Below are 19,370 nucleotides of genomic sequence, written 5' to 3'. Positions count from 1 at the left end.
CCTCCTTGTGTCTTCACAGCGGGGCCGAGGGCTCAGGTCTGGAACTATCTGGTATTTCTTGCTCTCCTTTAAGGAAGAAATATTCATTTGCTTTCCATGCATGCATGTGTGAGAGTGCGTGTTGGGACATATATGGTGGTCAGAACACAACTTGTCGGTCGGTCTTAGTTCTTTCCTGCCACCATGGCATTTCCTGGGATGGAACTCGGGTCCTCAGACTAGGCTGCAGGCTCCTGCACCTGGAAAACCATCTTGCCAGCTCCATTTCATGTCTCTTCTTACAGGGATGCTTATCCTATGAGATCAGACCTCTGTCAAAGCGACCTCATGTCCTCTTCCTAACCTCTGTGGATATCTCATCTCTCATAGAGTCTTACAGAGGTGAGGTGTCCTGTCAGTCAGGGTTCACTAGAGGAAAAGAACTGATAGGATGAATATATACTAAAGGAGGATTTATTCGAGTGGCTTATAGGCTGTGGTCCCATAGTCCAACAACGCTGTCTCCTGACAGAAAGTTTGAGAACCTAGTAGTTGTTCAGTAGACCAGCTTCCTATCTTTTTTTTAAAATTTATTTATTACGTATACAATATTATGTCTGTGTGTATGACTGCAGGTCAGAATAGGGCACCAGACCCCATTACAGATGGTTGTGAGCCACCATGTGGTTGCTGGGAATTGAACTCAGGACCTTTGGAAGAGCAGGCAATGCTCTTAACCTCTGAGCCATCTCTCCAGCGCCCCCCCCCCCCCAGCTTTCTATCTTACCGGGACTCCAGTATATGTTGGGATCCCAAAGACATAGGCTCTCATATCAGAGGGAATGGCTCAGCTTCAGGACAGATGAACTTGCCAGTGAGCAGGAAGGCAGGCAGGCAAAAAGCAAGCTCCCTTTTTCACTGTTCTTTTATGTAGGTGGCCACCAGAAGATGCGGCCCTGATTTAGGGTAGATCCTCAGACTTCAGATGTTCCAAATCAAGAAAAATCCCTCGTAAGTAGGCCCAGATGCCTGGGTTTTAGTTAACGCCAGATGTAGTCAAGTTGACAACTAAGATTAGCCATCACAAGTGTTCAACCCAGGAATCGGCCCCTACTCCCCTTTCTAGGAGTCTGTTTTCTGGAGATGGTGCTGGAAGCTTTCATCCATTTTTTTTCTTTCAATTCTCCAGCACACTAGAGCCTTGAGGATGGCTTAACTGGTCAATACCAAGTGCACAGCAGTGGCTACAGGGCAAATGTCATCATGTCTTCCTAGGAGCCATAGGGGCTGTGCATCTATTCTGGTTGCTTGGATAAGTGGGACGTGCCGGGTTTCTCTTCGTAAAATGCTGTTCTTCTGACTTTCGATGTCTTGTTGGGAGGCTCTTCAGAGCCATGTTTTTATCTTATTTCTGATTGCATTTCCCCGCAACTAACTTTAGTGTTACCAAGAATTCTTTCGAGTCAGTTATTGTTACGTTGTTTGCCAATGAGTGTCTCTCATTGTGACTTCTGCATTTGCTAGCCAGAAGTCTACTATAAGGCAGAACTTCATTTTTCATTATAAATGCCTCTTATCAGGTGGATCTCTGTGAGTTTGAGGCCAACCTGGTCTACAAGAGCTAGTTCTAGGACAGGGTCCAAAGCTGCAGAGAAATCCTGTCTCGGAAAAATAAATAAATACATACTTCTTATTTATTGGAGTATGTACTTGTGGGTTTTTGCTAAACTTTTAAAATCCATGAATAAACCTACATTGTTACCCAGATTTTCCTAAATTTGATCATTCGTATGTCTTTAAAGTTGGCTTCTGTAGCCTGTTTTGGTATTTCACCAACGTTTTGAGCTCTTTCTTACATTTTTGTCCAGTCTTACAGTATGCTTTGACTGACCCAGCCTTGGAATCAGCCATGACTTCTACGATATTCTTACCTTCCCTGAACTGGGTAAGAAATAATTATAAGACAAACCTAAATTGAGAGACATTCTATGAAGCCATCCTTCTGAAGGCAAAGACTGACTGAAGAACAGTTTCATAGTAAAGCGACTAAGGAGGCAGGGAAATGGCTCATTTTACTGTGAGGACTTGAGTTTAATCCCCAGGGCCCATGTGAAAACATTGGGTGTGGTGGCACATATCCACAATCCTAGTGTTGGTAAGATGGGGAGGGAAGCGGAGGGTGGATCCCTGGAATTTCCAGCTGACCTAGATTACCTGGAGGATGTATAAGCCAATGAGAGATCCTATTTCAAACAAAAGGAGGGGAGGCACCTTTCATCTGAACACCAAGGTTGCCATGTGATCCCCACATCCATAGATGCCTGTTCCCCCCCACACACACACATGCACATACTCCCCCCCCCACATGTACATACTCCTCCCCCCCACACACACATGCACATACTCCTCCCCCACACACACATGCACATACTCCTCCCCCCACACACACATGCACATACTCCTCCTCCGCACACATGCACATACTCCTCCCACACACACACACATGCACATACTCCTCCCCCCCCCAGGCACACATGCACATACTCATCCCCCCCCCCACATGCACATACTCCTCCCCCCCCACATGCACATACTCCTCCCCCACACACATGCACATACTCCCCCCCCCACATGCACATACTCCTCCCCCCCCACACACACATGCACATACTCCTCCCCCCCCACATGCACATACTCCTCCCCCCCCACACACATGCACATACTCCTCCCCACACACACACACATGCACATACTCCCCCCCCACACACATGCACATACTCCTCCCCCCCCACACACACATGCACATACTCCTCCCCCCCCCACATGCACATACTCCTCCCCCCCACACACACATGCATATACTCCCCCCCACACATGCACATACTCCCCCCCCACACACATGCACATACTCCCCCCCCACACACATGCACATACTCCCCCCCACACACACATGCACATACTCCTCCCCCACACACACATGCACATACTCCTCCCGCACACACACACATGCACATACTCCCCCCCACACACACATGCACATACTCCCCCCCACACACACATGCACATACTCCTCCCCCCACACACATGCACATACTCCCCCCACACACATGCACATACTCCTCCCCCCCCACACATGCACATACTCCTCCCCCCCACACACACATGCACATACTCCCCCCCACACACATGCACATACTCCTCCCACACACACACATGCACATACTCCCCCCCCCACACATGCACATACTCCTCCCACACACACACATGCACATACTCCCCCCCCCCACATGCACATACTCCTCCCGCACACACACACATGCACATACTCCTCCCCCACACACACATGCACATAGTCCCCCCCCACACACATGCACATACTCCTCCCCCCACATGCACATACTCCTCCCCCCCCCACATGCACATACTCCTCCCCCCACACACACACATGCACATACTCCCCCCCACACACATGCACATACTCCCCCCCCCACACACATGCACATACTCCCCCCCCACACATGCACAAACTCCCCCCCCCCCACACATGCACATACTCCCCCCCACACATGCACATACTCCCCCCCACACACACATGCACATACTCCCCCCCACACACACATGCACATACTCCTCCCCCCCACACACATGCACATACTCCTCCCCCCCCCACATGCACATACTCCTCCCCCCCCCACACATGCACATACTCCCCCCCACACACACATGCACATACTCCTCCCCCCCACACACACATGCACATACTCCTCCCCCCACACACACACATGCACATACTCCTCCCCCCCCACATGCACATACTCCTCCCCCCCCCACACATGCACATACTCCCCCCCCACACACACATGCACATACTCCTCCCCCCACACACACACATGCACATACTCCCCCCCACACACACATGCACATACTCCTCCCCACACACACACATGCACATACTCCTCCCCCCACACACACATGCACATACTCCTCCCCCCCCACACACACATGCACATACTCCCCCCCACACACACATGCACATACTCCTCCCCCCCACACACACATGCACATACTCCCCCCCACACACACATGCACATACTCCTCCCCCCCCACACACACATGCACATACTCCCCCCCACACACACATGCACATACTCCTCCCACACACAGAAGAGTAACTAAGGAGACAAGCATGATGACACTTGCCTGATATCCTAGCACTCAGAAGGACAAGACAGGGGATTGCCATGAGTTCATAAATTCAAAGTCAAACTGGGCTCCATAGACTAGTCAAGGTCTCATTACATAATATTGTCTCAAAACTAAACAATAAAAGATAAAACAATGAACAAAGTCACCTCCTATACCCCCTCCCACACAAAAGACTAGGAGACTCATCAGTTTGTGACTTAGGTCAGATTCCGTCCTTGGAAAAACCATTATTGCTAAATTTAAATAAAGGTTTTTAATTAGCCAAAAGAACTAATTTCCACATAAATTTATACCATCAATTTTTTTGTTTATTTATTTATTTATACTTTTTTTTTTTTGGAGAAAGGGCTTCTCTGTGCAATAGCTCTGGCTGTCCTAGAACTTGCTCTGGAGGCCATGCTGGCCTTAGACTTACAGAGACCTGCCTCCAGAATGCTGGGATTAAAGGCTTATGCCACCATGTCTGGGTTCCACATAAAACTTTATAATTGTATTGTGATAATAATATAAGTAAGATAACAATATTTGTGAAGGTCTAATGCTATACAGAAATTTTCTGTACTCTTAAACATACTTATAAGTATGACATTGTTTCAAACTGAAAATTGAAAATTATAAGACACAGTGAGATCTGTGTGTTTAAGGGTAAATATATTCATCAATCAATTAATTAAAAAAGACAAGCTGTTGTACCATTTGTCCTGAGTTAGCCTATTTTTTTTTTTATAAAAACAAGACAGGTCCGTATAGTACGTATTCATGTTTACCTAGAGAAACTTTAAGAAAAGCATGTGTTTCCTCTTAGGACACATTTCTGGGAAGTGTGATTGAAGGTGTGAGACAATGGAAGCTTTTCCTTTTTGAAAATGTTTTAAAACAAGCAGGTGCTGTTATTTGGGGGAATCATCAGCACCTGGGTTACATGGGTGTACACGCATGTATCTGTGCTAGGCTCTGATGCCCAGCTCCTCCCTCGAGTGTATTTTCCTATATGCACCTACTATGCAAACACAGTTGCTAGAGGGATGCTCACACTTTTTCATTCTGTGAACTGGTTTCTCACATTCTGGTCCTTCTGTGGGTATTTTTATTCAAAGGTTGGGTGCAGTCCATGCTGGCACAGTGACACCAGCTCTCTTTATGTTTCTCAGGAGCCTGGCAAAGGTTAGACTTTACAAACTTTGTTCTTAACTCAGTATCATTTTATTCTCCCCAGAGGAGTGTACAAATTATAATTTGCTGTGTTAAGGAACTATGAGTCATTCAGTGCTTTGGATCTCAACTCAAAAAAAAAAATTAGTGAATCGCTATAGTTCCTTTTGGATTAAAAAAGTTGCTATGTTTTTTGGTACTTACCCTGTGTCTCTGAGTGCGTGTGTGTGTCTGTTTGTCTCCATGTGTGTGCGTGCAGACTGGTACATGCATGCACCACAATTCAAGTGGAGGTCAGAGGACACCTCTTTGGGCATGAGTTCTTGATGTGGGGGGATCTTCTGTTTTGTGTTGATTTCATTGGTTAAATAAAGAAAACTGCTTGGCCTGATAGGTCAGAACATAGGTGGGTGGAGTAGACCGAACAGAATGCTGGGAAGAAGGGAAGTGAGGCTGATGCGATGAAGCTCCCACCCAAGATGGACATAGGCTAGAATCTTCCTGGTAAGCCACCACCTCATGGTGCTACACACACTAATAGAAATGAGCTAATCAAGATATGAAAGTTAGCTAAGAAGAGGATAGATAAAATGGGCCAGGCAGTGTTTAAATGCATACAATTTGTGTGTTGTTATTTCAGGTGTAAAGCTAGCCTTGTGGGAGCCGCGCGGGACGAAAAGCAAGCCTGCTCGCCTCATCACTACAAGTTCTCTCCTTCCATCCTGTGCTTAAGGCAGTCTCTCCTGTTACTTCATCCACTGAGCTAGTACGCGAGCTTTGAGTCTCCTGACTCTGCCTCCATCTCTGCTTGACTGGAATTAGACAAGAGTCACTGCTTGAGCTCGTTAAATGTGGGAACGGAACTCAGGCTGTGCATCAAGCCCTTTTACCTCTGAGCCATCTCTCCAGCTTGAGCCTCTCAGGGTGTTTTAATGACCATGAGACCATGAGACTGCAGTTTCTGCAAAACTGCTTTCCTTTTATGTGTGAGGCAGGGTCTTGCCGGTAGTCCTGGTTGGCCTAGAACCTAATGTGCTGCTCAAGGTGGCCTTGAGCTTGAAGCTATCCTTAGGGAGTCTGCAATAACTGCACCACCTTTGTCCTGCGGTCGTTGTACTAGGTGGATTTAGTTCATAGACAAACTAATTTTTCTAAAGTGGGGTATTCGTGAGTGGAAGCAATGTCTCTAGAATGAGGGTTCTAACGTGCCTTGAGCTATTGCAGATGATGGCCACTGTAGCCTTTTGCTACTGTGTGATGAAGAAACTCTATGAGCCACAGGCCCTGGATGCTCATCGTGTTAGCTCCAAATGAGCTGTCATTCTTGCCAGATTCTTTCCCCATTCAGGGCTCATTCTCTCTAGAACACTCTCTGCCACTCCTTGCAGCCTTCCAGACTGCCTATCATCCTTTGTAGTTCTGAGATGTGAGCTCCATTTTTTGCTTTCCTGGATCTTGCCTGTGCTCACTGGGACTGTGAGCAGTGACTATACAGGTGGTTATAATGGTAGCTGAGGAATCCCTGAGAATCTTCATCAAGCACACACCGCGCTGGAGGAATGTTCACTGTGTCATTGCTTCTCCCAATAAGCCCTTGATGTAGGCCTCGCTGTGGCCTGGTACCTCCAATTCACAGTCAACCTGACTAGGAAGCAGAAGGAAAGATGGATGACAGTCTTTCCAAAGAAGTGTTCACTTAGGTGTTTAAACTCTCCCAGTAGATTTTTGCAGAGTGGGACAAATTATTATCTCACAGAATTATGGCTATATTTCTGAGACATTCCAAATAGATGTTTGAACCGTCATCAATGCCCATTACTCCGACCTCACTCTTGACATTATGAAACTATTCATGAAGTATGTGATTGTTGCTATCCACATTAAAAACCAGAAATATTAGATATCTACTTAATTCAGTAGCAGAAACCATTTGGGGAACCAAAGGTAAGGAAAGAAGTGGAGAAGCCAACTTTTCAACAAAAGCTAGCATTTGTCCCTTAAGTTTAGTCAAAGAAATGACAAGATGCTCAGAGATACTGTGATTGGAAGTTATTCTAGCACCACATAATAAAGCAGCTCTATTTTTTTTTAAACATTGATGCCATAAAGGGTCTGCTTCTGTGTGGTCTGCATAAGACACGGGTGCCAGGATAGGGACTTGTTTGCAGTTCCTTTCTCGGCACCCATCCCCTCCCCCAGTGAAGTTGCCTCTGTGGGAGAAATAGTGGATGAACAGTAAAGTCCCTTTAATTTAGAAGTCATTAAGAGCATACTTGTTGTTAAATGGACCTCTCACTAGAGCTCTGTGACTTTTCCGAATTTATTTTTGAGAAAATGACAGCACAGTGTGAGACCTTGGGAACCCCACTAAGGAACCCCTGAAAGCTTGGTAAGTGCAACGGCCGTGCCAACCTTTATGTTTGCTTTGTGCGAAAGTGAACAAAGACAGATTCACAGGTTATTGGGCAAATTACCATCCAGTGCACTTTCTGTCTTCAGTCCTCACCGTGACCTTGGGCGAACTGTATCCTGTTGAAGTCAGAATGCTATTTCTCTTTGAATTAAAAGTATGTATGGTCGCCTGGTAAGCACGCTGCTGCAAGGTTCTGACACTGAATGTCGATGCGAGTTCGAACCACAGTGCAGTAAGACATGCTTTTGGGAAAGTCAACTGTTTAAAAGCCAGAAAAGAAGAAGGGAAAGATGCCAGTATTTACAAGGCTGGGCAGCAAGGATCATTTTCTAAGTATTGAATAGATTGACAAGAACGCAAAGGGAAGCGGCAGTAGAGCTCAGCTAATTTCCAAAGCACATGTCATTGGACTTACTGCTTACCATGCCTCCTGTGTGTGACTGCTGTGTTTCTTGTATGTTGTGTCTCAAGTTTGTGCCTCTACAGCAAGTAATTTAGGTGATTGATTTCTCTTTCTTTTCTTTCTTTCTCTCTCTCTTCCCTTCCCTCCCCTTCCCTTCCCTTCCCTTCCCTTCCCTTCCCTTCCCTTCCCTTCCCTTCCCTTCCCTTCCCTTCCCTTCCCTTCCCTTCCCTTCTTTGCCTTTCCTGACCTTGAACTCCAAATCCTCCTTTTCCCTTGGATTACAAATATTTGTCGCCACACCCAAACAAACTGAAATGAGTGCAGTATTATCTCAGTGGCCAGTGGAGTGCAGTGTATTGTGTTCCTGCCCATTAAATCTATGCTAGGAACCTGGAGGGCTCTTTGCAGCATTTCATTCCACTTTCAGTTGGTGCCAGGCCTAGATTCAGTGGACCCAAGACTTGTAACCCAGTTGGTCAGCAATGTAGCAGCCAGTCTGTGCATTCGGTTTCTGTTTTACACACTGAACTTGACAGCATCCCCTGCACTTGGATGGTGAGTCATCTAATAAAGGTCGCCCTGGTTCCTAGTTACCTTTCCTACCCAAGAGGAGATTCACAGGTGGCTTTGAGGGCTGGTTTCCAGGGCCATTGAAGGCTCTTCTCAATCTGCAAGTGGGCCTCTGACATTTAGACAGCCCGTGGCCTACCTTTTAGAAAGTACTAATGTGTTTCTTCCGGAGGAGGGGCCTTGCTTTCCACCTGTGGTTTTACAAGGTATTAGTGTTGATTGACGGTTCTGGGCCACACACTACAGCTTGACCAGAGGGCTGTGAGCGATGGCTGATGACAGTCACCCTGCCTTATATCTAGTTCACTGGGTCTTATGCCTGTAGTAGAAGCAAAGTCCAGTTTCAGAAGGGTTTGTCTGCCGTGTTCATATTGCTCACTCTATTTTTTTGTTCTGTTTTTTTACTATTTTTATTGAACTATACATTTTTGTCCACTTTCTTCCCTTCTTCCTCGCTCACTCTACTTAACGTAGTAAAGATGATAGACGGCTTCTGTGTCACCTTTTGTACGTCCTTTGTTATGAAATGCAGATAACCATTACCTTATAATAGGAGGGTTGTTGTAGGCTTTAACTCAGATGGCAGCTTGCTGGCACGTATTGAGGGTTCCATGATTACTTACCCACCCACCTAAACATTAAAAAAGTACTCTCATTGCCTTGGAGTTAGGTGGTTTTTTTGTTTTTGTTTTTTTCCATTTTTTGTTTTACCAGTATGATTCATTCACTCATTTGACTCAATTCAGTGTAAAGAAGTTAACACATCCTGAAACTCTGTTCAGCACTGGAGTCCTGCCAGTGAGCAGCCCTTGGTACTGTTTCACAGTCTTCTGGGAAATGTGGAGGTATGGCTGAGGACAGGCTGGCATAGCTGAGTTGACAGTTGTCAGTGACCAGTGGGGACCCAGTGTCTGGTCCTGAAATCACCTTTAAATGGTGTTTCCAAAGTGAAAAGCTGTGTCTTTCTCGCCTACACCTCTCAAGACCAAATGCACAGTCTAAGCCAACAGGGTACAGAGCCATCCACAGTGTGTGCCTGGACACAGCACAGACATTTTCTCTGGAAGGTTGTCTTCTTTAAGCAGTGTTTTAAAGTTCTTGACCAAAAGCCAGGCCTGTAGTACATGCCTTAAATCCCAGCACATGGAAGGCAGACACAGGAGAGGTTGAAGCCAGTCTGGTCTACGTCTGAGATCCTGTTTCAAAGGAAAACAAAAGCTCTTGATTGAGTTTACACTCTAGAATCTTCTGATGGATGGCGGATACCGTGCTTTGGAGTTGCCCGTGAAGGTCATGATTTTGCGATGTCCTCAGACTCTCACTGTTGCTAAAAGCTGACTAATTCGAAGCAGGGAAATGAAGAGTTTTGTGAAATGTTCCCCCCTACACATTTGTCCCTACTGTCAAATCAAGTAGTTATTTCTGATAAGTCCTTTGGCTTCTGTGAAGCAGGCTGGCCATGCCTGGTCATGGGTGGTGCTGATAATGACTGAACAGACAAGGTGAATGAGGGTGGGGGTGACCCTCTCACCATTTCGAAGTAGCGAGGGGGTTGGGAGGTGGCTCAGCTAGTGAAATGCTTCTTGTATAAGCATGAAGAACCAGTGTCTTGGCGGTGTAGACAGTAGAACTTGTGTGACTCACTGGCCAGCCAATCTAATCAAATCAATGAACTCTAGGTTCAATGAGAGGATTTGATAAAATAAACAAGATGGAAAGTGATTGAGGAACGAACCTGCTTGTAACCTCTGCCCTCCACATACACACGAGCACATATGTCATACACACACAGAACACATACACTGAAAACAGAAAAGGAAATGCTTTAAAACTCTAATAAGAAACCTTGGGAATGTTTGGAGATGTCCATGACCACTGAAGACAGAGTTCTAGGTTGACCGACTGAGCTGATGGAGAGACAGGAACCTGGACAGCACAGCTAACTCAGAGTGCCTTGTTCTTTTCAGAATATTTTGCCCTGAACCCTTCTTCTGGACTTTGGGAATATTTGAGCTCTTGGCGTGCCAGTGCATAGACCTTCTGGAAAAATTATGGACCCTGGAAACTTTCCAAGAGACCCATGGGCATCAACAGATTTCTAGCAGTATTTCCTTGTTGCAATTGATTGATTGTGTGAACTTCAGTTTCCTAATCCGGTGAAGGAAAGGAAAAGCAGACTATTTAGTTATAATGCCTGTAGATGCTATCACAAATGAACCTCAATATTGAACTGAAAATCACCTTCTTTCTTATGTAATAGTTGAAGCAAGGTGTTGCTGGTGAGCTGTTTTTCATGCAGAACCTTGGAAGTTGGGCCTCTTCATGTCACCGGCCTGCCATCCCTAAAGCCTTGAAATTCACCCACCAGGCAGAGGGAGAAAGGGCCCATAGAGAAGGGCTACCCAGTTACTTTCATAAAACTTTTAAAAGACTAGTATATGAAACAAAACATAGCTAAGAGTGTGCCACACAATGCTTAAATGCACATAAATATAGCATAATGTTTCAGTCAAGGAGGTGATTCTGTTGCTAAATTCACATATCATTTTCTTTTTTTAAAAAAATATTTATTTATTTATTTATTATGCATACAATATTCTGTGTGTATGCCTGCAGGCCAGAAGAGGGCACCAGACCCCATTACAGATGGTTGTGAGCCACCATGTGGTTGCTGGGAATTGAACTCAGGACCTTTGGAAGAACAGGCAATGCTCTTAACCTCTGAGCCATCTCTCCAGCCCTCACATATCATTTTCTTGTAATTTTTTCTTTATCTGTCTTGTGTGTATATGTGCATGTGTGTATATGCACATGTGCATGCCATGTGTACATTCAGAGGACAATTTGGGCAATTGGTTCTTTTCACCACTGTGGGTTCCAAATATCCAAGTCAGCTTCTCAAGCTTGGTGGCAAGTACCTTTACCCAATGAGACATCTCAATGGTCCCATTTATCATTTTTTATGGAATAAACATTCAAAGTATTTTTGCTAGCTTTTTGAAATTTGCAGCCTGCTGTTACTATTGTTCCTTTGCTGTTTTTATTATCTATACTCTTCATGCTATGCCATAGCAACAAGAACTCTTTATGCCTTCTAAGTATAGTCCAGTACACACTGCCCAGACTTTCTCTTCTTCCCACTCCACCCCCCACCCTGTGTGACTTCCAACTCTCAAATTCTGAGATCAACCTTTTCCCGTTCTACCCATGAGTGATGCTCTTACAGCACTTGCCTTTATATGCCTGACTTACTTTACCTATTATGATGACCAGTATCCTCTGCCTTCATCCTCATTGTCCACAGTGTTTGTGGGTTTTTCTGTTGTTATGCATGATTAGTATAACATTGAGTACGCATGCCACATTTTCTTCATGCACTTGTATGATGGACACATAGGCTTTTTTTTGTCTGTGGCTGTTGTAAATAAAGAGCTGCAATAAACACGGGAATGCAGATGTATGTTCCATGTGCTGATTGCCTTTTATTTGGACACGTACCCTGTAGTGAGATTGTTGGATCTTATAGTCATTCTATTTTTAGCGCTTTGAGAAGCCTCCAATCTGTTTCCCATACTGTCTGTGCTTGTTTATAATCCTACCAACGTTGTGCAGGGGTAGAATCTTTTCCTGAATACTCCTGCCCGCATTTATCTTTTCTTTTTCTGACAATAATTAGAATGAGATCAAATCATTTTGGTGTGACTTTGATTTACATCCCCTGGTCTTTGGTGGTGGTGGAGAGTTTTTGTGTCCCTGTTGACCATTTGTTTGTTTCATTGGGGGGAACTGTTGACTTCTCAATGCATTTTTAAATTGGATTAGTTATCATCTGCTGATGGAGGAAGGAAATGATGTCTATGTGTTACTTTCATTGGTTAATAAAGAAATTGCCATGTCCCTGATAGGACAGAAAATTAGGTAGGTTGCGTAGACAGAACAGAATGCTGGGAGAAAGAAGCCGAGTCAGACAGTCGCCATGACTCTCCGCTCCGAGATGGATGCCATTAGACTCGTCCTGGTAAGCCACACTCAAGTGGCAATATGGATATTAGAAATGGGTTAGATCAATATGTAAGAGCTAGCCAATAAGAGGTTATAATTAATGGGCCAGAAAATGTTTAAAAGAATACAGTTTCTGTGTAATTATTTCGGGCATAAAGCTAGCCATGCGGGCAGCCGGGTGCCAGGAACATAGCCCGCCGCTCCTTTTACAACAATCTGCCATTGTGTCTTTGATGGTCTTTATTCTGGCTGTCATTTACATTGTCAGATGCATAGTTTGCAAACATTTTCCCTCATTTTATGGGTTGTTTCTTTATTTTGGTGGGAGCTTCCTTTGTGCTTCTGTTTGAAATAATCTCTTTTGTCCACTTTTGATTTTATGTTTTATGTTTTTTTATTATTTTTGTTTTGTTTTTGTGGTTGTATCAAAAACAATTCTTGTTCCTTCTAATACCCTGAAATATGTCTCTTACAATTAAACCCTCCTTTTAGTTTGAAATGATTTTATAACTGGTAAGAGACAAGAGATAGAATTCTAGTTTCTTCCCTTGCCTGACAACGTTCATTTATTGAGAATGTTGTCTTTTCCCTACTGGTGAGAAATCTCTACTCTTGTACTATTATTAAAATCAGTTGACTGATTAGGGATGGTGGTACCTACCTGGCATCTCAGTACTTTGGGAGGCTGAGACTGGAGGATTGCCATCACTTTGAGGCCAGCTTGGGCTATAGAGTAAGTATTATGGTAGCCGAGTGAGATTTGGTCTCAAACCAACCAAACAAACAAACAAAAAACATCAGGCTGAAGGCATATGAATTTACTTATAGGTCATTGTTCTTTTCCCTTGACCTACATTTCTGTCTCTGTTTCCCCATCTCTCCTGGGATATTTTGATTATTATGACTTTGTAGTAGACTTTGAACTCAAGTATAATGTCCCCTGATTTGTGCTTTTTGTTTAAGATGGTTTTGACCTTTTGGAGATTTTTCTGCTTCCATACAAATTTGAGGGTTGTTTTCAAATTCTGTGATGAATGCACTTGAGATGTGATTGGGAATGGATTCAATCCATAGATTGGATTAACAGTTCAGCAATGTTGATTCTTCCCATTTGTGAACTTTGTCCTTTTTCTCTTTGTGTGCTTGAATTCTCAAGTGTGTGTATGTGTGTGTTTTGTTTCCTTGATTCTTTCTTTTTTCTTTATTTGCTACTGTAAATTGGATTGCTTCTTATATAACTATGTTGCATAGTTTGCTATCAGTATGTAACAAGGCTTTGTGTATCTTGCATAGTTCTTAATTTTTTTCTTAACTAATCATTTTCAGTGCAGTCTTTGGGGGTTTCTATGTGTACGTCATGCCATCTACAAATAACATAAATCTTACTTTGTATTTCACAAATTTTTCTTCTCATTATTATTATTTTCTGGTTCTGGAAAAGACAGGACCTTGGGTATGATTAGTATGGTCTCTACCAACTGGGTTTTTACCCAAGTCCTGAACTTCCTTCATTTCTTTTTCTTGTTTCTTTATTTTTTGGGGGACTTACAGTATCATGTTGAATATAAATAATGAGTGTGGATAGCCCTGTCCTTTTCCAGATGTTGCAAAGTGTTCCACTTTTTGTCTTTGTATTTTTTTAATGTTTGACTGATTACACATCATCTTTGTTGTGCTGAGTACATTTTTTTCTATACTTAATGGTCCGAGTTTTAATGTAAACATGTGTTGAATTTTATTAAGTACCTTTCTTTGTTCGTTTGTTAAGAGAATCATGAGTTTTGTCCTTCCTACTGTGGATATGCTATCTCATGTTTATTGAATCTTCATCCTTGCTTCCGTGTAATGAGTCTTACTTGATCACAGTAGATAATCTTTAATGTGCTGTGTTAATGGCTTGCTAGTATTTTTGCACCTATGTCTTCAAGGTATTGGCCTGTTGGTTTGTTTATGTATTTGTTAGTTTTTTAAACTGGTGTAATGAGGCCTTGTAAGGTGAAGAAAATCCTTTTCTTCTTTTTTACTTTTTATTTTTATTTTTTTATGAAGGGCAATAATTTCAGAGGAATTTCTAGTAGTTCTTTCTATGTTTGGGAGGTCTCAGTGGTGTAGCCATCTTATCATTGACTTTTCTTTGGGAGATGCTCTACTATGAATTCAGTCTCATTAGTTAGTTTGCTCTGGATTTCTGTTTCATTGGGATTCAATCAACACAAAGTGCATGTATTGAAGAATTCTCCAATTTTTTGCAATTCTCAAATTTGTTGGTAAATAGTTGTTCAGACCCACTCTTTAAATACTTCACCCTGAAAGTAGCATATAGTCATTTCCTTCCTAAAGGATAAACTAGAAGAGTTCCAGGATCAGAGGTGGTGGAGGTAGAGGTGGATTGTGGCCATTCACCATCCCACACAGTTTCCTTTTTAATGTTACGTAAGAGTAAATGAGCCTGGATTGTGAACATACCCTGTTGGGGCATATTCTGCTAACTGCAGAATCCACTCCACTCTGACAGTGGATTTCCCCTCTACTTTTTCATAATACATATTCATATTATAATGTCATTAATTTTGTGCATGTACTTAGTAAACAAATTTGCGAATTCCTCAACTGGTGCAATTTTTTAATACTTTGGGTGAGTTTAGGGAGAGGTAAGTCTTCTTACTAGATTTATCAGTGCTTTACCAAAAATTGTAGACAGGTTTCTGACGGCTCTTACTAGGCTGCACGGGCACTTGTTCTTTATTAATAAATGTCCCTGTTCTTCGTGGACATTTACACACTAAGCAGCATCTCTGCAGCATCTGCAGAGAGTTTGACCTCAATGTTGGGAGCAGATTTCTGGTAATGAGTGTATTCAAGCACAAGGATAGGTTCCTGTAGCATAAAGGGGCTCATTCCTTTGGGAGCTTCCCTTAAATAATTAAAAGTATTTACAACACTCCGTGGGGGCCAAGGGCCAAGTAGTTGCCTGTGTGAACTTATTTTCATCCCAGCACCACCTTTAATGATACCCAGTCTATAGAGGTTCCAAAGGCAACAAAGGACAAGAGGCTCAGAGACCATGTAGCATACCTAACCATGTTAGCATACCTTGCCATGGAGATGCTGACATAGGCTCTGTCTGTGTTGCATTCTTTCTGGCCTCATCATTAGGGTCATGAAGGGATTTTTTAAAATTTATTTTATGTGCCTTTGTGTGAAGGTGTCAGATCCCCTGGAACTGGAGTTACAGACAATTGTGAGCTGCCACGTGGGTGCTGAGAATTGAACCCAGGTCCTCTGGAAGAGCAGTCAGTCCTCTTAACCGCTGAGCCATCTCGCCAGCCTCCAAAGGGATTTTTTTAAAAATAGGTGTTCAAGATAAAGATATGAACAAGTCCGAGCAATTCCAAGGAACCCATTGTTTGGCGGAGGCTGAGGCGGTGTTATTTGTAGGATGAATAATGAAGGAGCATATAGTCAATTCTTCTTGTTTGTCATAGTTATGCCTTATAAAGGGGTGCCCGCACTGAGTTAGCCAGTCTGAAAGCATTGCCCCAGACGAAGCAGAGTTCTGTTCCTGCGAGCCTCTGACCCATGTGCTCGTCAGCCCTTCCACACATCACCTTGTTTGGTGTGTATCTGCTAAAGGTGCTGTGTTTTATGGATCACATTCACCGGCGTTGAACCCCTGCCAAGCGGCAGCAGAATCGCAGGCTGAAGAGGCGTCTCTAGCACATACTTTCTTTGTGAAGCACATTGTAGCCTTCACAAGCTTGAAAACATCCGCTATCTCTCAAATACCAGGGAAGAAAATGTTCTTCAGTAGACCGTGGCAGAGATTCTTGTTTAAAGGCTAGGAAACAGGAGCAGACCAGTGAACCCGGCTCATTTTGAACTCAAAGAGTACATGTTCAGTGGCTTGAAATGTTCAGTGCTCTGTCGGTGGACACAAAGGACTGGATGATTACAAATACATTTAAATGAGTAGGTGAAATTTTAAATCCCTAATCTACAAATGAGAAGCTGAGAATATGGCTCATATGGTAGAGTGCGGGCCTAGTGAGTTAGAGCCATAGCACGGCATAAACTGTACACAGCTGTACAAGCCTGACCTCCTAGCAGAAGCATTCAAGGTAATCCTTAGATACAAAATGAGTTTGAGGTGAGGTGTGTTTACGTGAGACCTTGTTTCCAGAATAGGAAATACACTCTGCGTTGTAATTAGACACTAGTCCTCTCACTGCCCCCAGAGATGCAAATTTGCCAGAGCCGAAGCTGCCATGGAGGAGCTTGTCTAGAGCTGACTTTCTCCTTAAGGGGTCAGAGTGTGATGGGCATGTCAGGGTTGCCAGCCACGAAGTCTCTGTCAACTCTGCCAGTCAACTTTCCTGACTCAGCACAAAGTAGCCCCGGGGAATCTACTGTAAGAAAAGTTTTAGGTTTGCACACTACGTTTTTCACACTACATTTTGAATTTCACATAATTTTCCTATCACAGAATGCTATCTGTCTTCTGAATTTTCTTCCAACTCTTTTACAATGAAGAAACCACTCTTAGCATGTGGGCTAAAGCCTATGGTAGCCAGATTTATCCTGAAGCCTATAGTTTGTCAACTCTGATCTTCCATACTACTAGGTAGGGATGCTTGATCATTTAGACTAATCTTTTAAAAAGTATGGTGAGGTTTAAAAATTGCCGAAGTCCTAAAACCTAGCATAGTTTTCAAAGATAGTACATACACACTCACGCATCAGCACATCCATCCTGTGGTCTTGGAATTGCACTTGTTCCGTTGAGAACATGTGGTCTTTTTGAGCCTTATGGATAGACAGATCTGCACCCCGAGTGTAACAGCAAACTGTGACCGGGCTACTTGTCTTTCACTAGCATCATTTAGTTCCTGTTTGGTTTTATTGCTGTTACCAGGCACATTGCACGTGTTCTTTGTGCTCAGAAATAATGCCGGTGAAGGGGGAGAAAAATAAAATGTGGTCATCAAGTTCATGCTCAACCTTGTCTTTGAAACACATAGAGCAGAGTAAGCTACACAAGCGGCTTGCATGTTGAAGTAGAGAAGACTTAGAGATGAGTGCACTGCACTTCCTGAGTTGGTAGTTGCCTTCGTTGTGTTCCGGAACCAGGAAAACTCTAGAGACCAATGGTCATCATCCTACTTATGGGTGGAAAAGCTTAGTGTCCAGGGTGGATGGCAAGGAGGGATGTAGGAGTCATACAAATCCACGAGACCTCACATCTAAGGATCTCTATGTCTTCAATTCTTTATCCTTGCATCAAGATCACCACATGCATGCTGCGCTCCCAGACTTTGTGTCTCTATGTCTCTGCATCCGAAGAACCTTCCCAAGGGCGCAAAAGAGGGATAAAAAGTGACTATGGAAGAAAATAGATGAGCTTCATCATAGACTAAGATGCCCGCTGTCAAGTTCGTGAGACAATCAGAATTGTTTTGCTCATGCAGTCAGCTGCCTCCAGTTATGAAATATGAATATGTAGCACCTGGACACCAGGTGCCTCATTTGTGTTGGCAGCCTCCCCAAGGCTGCTACACAATCCCCTATCTCTGGGAACCTCATCTTTCCCCATCAGCCGCAATGTTGTGGTATGTGACCGAGTGGCAGATTACCACCGTCATTCCTCTGTGCTCCAAGACCAGGTAGGATGCCAGCTATGATCATCTTCCTGTACTCAGGGCATTAGTTATAATCTATAACAAGGAAGATGAGTTGTAGAGAGTCTGCCCAGAATCCTGTTTTGATTATATGCAAAGACAGTAACTATGTATCTCACCATGAGAATTCAGAAATAGGTTAAGTGTGCTGGCACATACCTGGAATCCCAGCACTGGAAAGACTAAGAGGTTTGAGGACAGCCTGGTCTATGTGGTGAAACTACATCTCAGCAAAATTAAAGAGTAATTAAATATAACTTCAGTCTTATACCATAGGGGAGTGACTGAAGGCATTGTAGCATATCTAGTGATTGAATTTGTTTTCTGGGCATTTGAACATAAAAAAAAATGATGGGTTAGTGGGACTATATTATGGGGGAAAATGCTATGTAAAATTTTGAAGTGATGCGATGATATGAAAAGCAAAGAAACATAAAACCACACCTAGGTCAGCAACAATGTCAGGCACTAGCCACAGGAGTGTTTTCCTGGGATATAGACAGCTGCGTTTTCTCATGAGCCTCCTAGAAACCACTGTGTCTAAGCTGACCCCGACCCTTCACTACACATAAGGGCATCTTCATCACTGCCTGTAATGCCATCCCTATTAAGCCATGTGATGGAATCCTCACTGCTATATAGAGTGACATCCTGGGTGCTTATTTCCCTCACCTGTCACAGAGGGGAGTCCTGGGGAAATGGTCCAGGGGAGAAAAGTCATTGCTTTAGCTGCTGACACCAATGAAATCTGGAGTAGAACAAGGCGACTCTTCTAGGGGGAACCTCTGTGTGCAGTCCGCATCCTAAGGAGGAGCCTGCATTTTGGCATTAAGCTGTGTGGACTGGACGGAGTGGGTCATGGAGAGAGTTTCAAATGAGAAACCCTTGCATCCTCAGGATCAGAGGTTAATGTTGCTGTCTGGAGTCCACGCTATTTCTCTCCCACTTAAATTCCATGGATCTGACTTGG

Source organism: Microtus pennsylvanicus, chromosome 2, assembly GCF_037038515.1.
Source record: "Microtus pennsylvanicus isolate mMicPen1 chromosome 2, mMicPen1.hap1, whole genome shotgun sequence".
NCBI lineage: Eukaryota > Metazoa > Chordata > Mammalia > Rodentia > Cricetidae > Microtus > Microtus pennsylvanicus.
This window is presented reverse-complemented; position numbering follows the sequence as displayed.